Source organism: Monopterus albus, unplaced genomic scaffold, assembly GCF_001952655.1.
Source record: "Monopterus albus unplaced genomic scaffold, M_albus_1.0 scaffold105.1, whole genome shotgun sequence".
NCBI classification, from domain to species: domain Eukaryota; kingdom Metazoa; phylum Chordata; class Actinopteri; order Synbranchiformes; family Synbranchidae; genus Monopterus; species Monopterus albus.
Genome location: NW_018127985.1, coordinates 810,411 through 813,246, shown reverse-complemented (window position 1 = coordinate 813,246; position 2,836 = coordinate 810,411). Strand labels below are relative to the sequence as shown.

At 38.6% G+C, this 2,836-nt stretch overlaps 1 protein-coding gene across 1 annotated transcript in view; it reads left to right on the top strand.

Annotated features, from left to right (window-relative positions):
- The window catches only part of LOC109966016 (protein tweety homolog 2-like), a 31,139-nt gene that overhangs the window by 18,821 nt on the left and 9,482 nt on the right, over positions 1-2,836 (top strand). The window lies entirely within an intron of this gene.

Genomic DNA, 2,836 nt, shown 5'->3' with positions numbered 1-2,836 from the left:
AATTAATCACACATCAACCAAATATAAGAGGGCCTTGCCTCCCTGTGCATAAAACCATTCACACACTGTTCACACCATAAAATTGACTAAACCATATTAGAAACAATACAATAAATGGGGAACATAATGCTAGGTAACCCTCTTAACATAAAAAAAAACAAGGCAAAACGTTGCATAAGCAAAGCATCACATAAGCAAAACACTACATAAGCAAAGCAGCAGTGGCTATCACCCCTGCAACAAGTAAAGCCACTGTTAAGGAATAATATAGAAACGATCAAAACAATTAAAACCAACAATGCTACAGGTTACCTTGGCTGCACGTCACCCTAGCACAGCATGTGCAATGGACGCCAACTTCTACTGGATCACGCTCGCATCAATTATCGCTCCTGGAGAGCATGCGGCAATCTCCTAAAAACAGTCTTAAAGGAGAAGCAGGACACAGCTCGATGGGGGGGGGATTCACTTCAGACCGGTTACGTCAGCGACCAGCACAGAAATTGTTTTTTGAAACAGCATCTCCCCAGGTTCCTCTCCCCAGGTGTTATTTATACCCATGATTATTCTGACAAATTACTAACCAGGCGGTGTAGGCGTGGCCAACCCGCCGGTTACATATGCATACAGTGCAGAGACTTTTCACTGCATATGTGACATGTCAGTACTGCAGTATACACCATTAAACCTACCCTGTCAGACTAACCAGCCCAGTATCTCGGTTTATGCAAGTGCGCTCCCTGCAGTACCTTTGTCGCTTTGTTATTAGACAATACACAAGAATAGACCTGATCCAGAAATTGCCCTTGCCTAACAAGATGAAAGATTATCTGCAGGAGAAGCACTACTGAAGACACAGAGAGAGGACAGTGGTAGCAATTTGCACTTTTGTGTTCAGTTAAGAGATTTAAACAAGGTTTACAGATAACTGTAGTTTTAAGATTGGTTCTGGTGTCCATGTGACTGTTTAGTCCTCCATTCCACTCTTTTTAGGATTTATTTAGCTGGTTTTAGGAGTCTCTGCTTCCAGAAATGCAAGCCAGCACATTATTGGAAAAAATATAACAGAAGTATTCTGCCAAGTTATCATAGTTGTATACTTTAAGTGCAGACATTAGGCTTGCATTGTGACGAATTATTAAATGTAACATCTGTTTGTGCAAATAGAGCAGATTTTCATGAGTTTGCAATCTGCATTAAAGTTGGAAAGTAGGGAAAATAAAAGTAGAATAAAAGTCCACTCTGAATTGGAAAATTCATTGTTTTCATCCATTAAACTGTTCAAACATTATTGCCAGGAATCTGGACTTTCAATCAAAATATTTTCAACAGTCTGGACATTTTTGTCCCGAAGGATCTTCTTTATTGAAAACATTTGTTTTAATATTGGATTCAAACGGTAAAAGGGTTTGTAATACATACCAGCTGACAAATGGATTTCGTGTACAAGTAAAGGTAAGACCATAAACTTTTATTATTTCTAGTTAGAAATAAGCTTAACTGGAATAAATTTTAACCTCAAATTAAATATGAGTCACGTTTGTGTGAAGAATGCTGATATGAGATATAAAACATAACGCATTGTCTGTTAACAGACAATTTGTTAACGGTTCATTTGTATTTGTAAATCTGACTGTGCCTCACCAACTGTCAACCTCACCGCACGTCACTGGTTAAATCTTTTCCTGGAGTTACAAAAATGTGCATTCCTCTTTCACTTGCATTATTGTGTAGCGCAAGATGATTAACAGCACACTTTATTTCTTTGTTTATTTGTTAAGAGGCTTATCTCCCAGTCTGGAAAGTTGCATTAGCCTCACAGCCTCTGGTTATATCTAAGATAGGCAGCCTTAGATAACCTTCAGTGCAGTTCTTTTTTCACTCTCTTTACCATATTCATAGAGGATTTTGGTTATTCAAAATGTTTCACCTAAAGCGTCTGTGCCTTTGAGCTTTTAATGCTATGACAAACCTGTTCTAGTTGGATTGCCCTGCTTATTAATAGTCGTATTTTGATTAAAACTAGATTTGTTCCGACTTTTCCTGCTTTTTGTTTTATACCACATCAGGATGAAGGAGTGATACACAGTGTAGTTTTAAAGGCACAAAGAAAGTATTGGTATTCAATAGGACTTCAGTGTCAGTATCCAAATGATCTAAGAATGCAGACACTCTGTGATCCATGACTCATGATTTATGACCTCAAGCGCCCATCTTGCTCACCACCATGTAAACCTGCAGTATGCATAGCAGTCGGTGCATGCCTGCAAAATGCCATAGGGAATGAATAATATATAAGTGCACCCTCGGTGACCAACAGTATTCCTATCATTAATTTCATACATTTGTATTCCTACCTGGCCCTATAGGGTTTGTTCTTTCTATCCTGATACCAATTCTCCTTTTGGACTAGTTGCATTCTGACACCAATCTCTTGGGTTTTGATTGGATTTCATGCAGCCATTGGGGTATTCACAGCCTGTGGCAGGGCTTTATTGATGAACACCCAATGTAATGGTCAACTCTGTGTTATTCGAACAAAGGAACAAATGACACCATTCTGTTTTCCAATATTGTGTCCTCCCTTTTCTGTTTTATTTCAGAATACATCCCTCTCTCTGTGCTCAGAGAACGCTATCTGCATGCGCATATAGTTTGTTAGTTTTTCTTTGTTCATTCTTTTAGCAAAGGAATGGCCAAAGCCCTTCTAGGTTACCTCTGGAATTCTTTACATAGTATGAGTGAATCATATTCTCTAGTGACCTTGGAGTGCATATTAAAACATTAAAAGGTACAGTACTGGCACTTGTGTAGTCATAAGCATGCATTTGGTTGT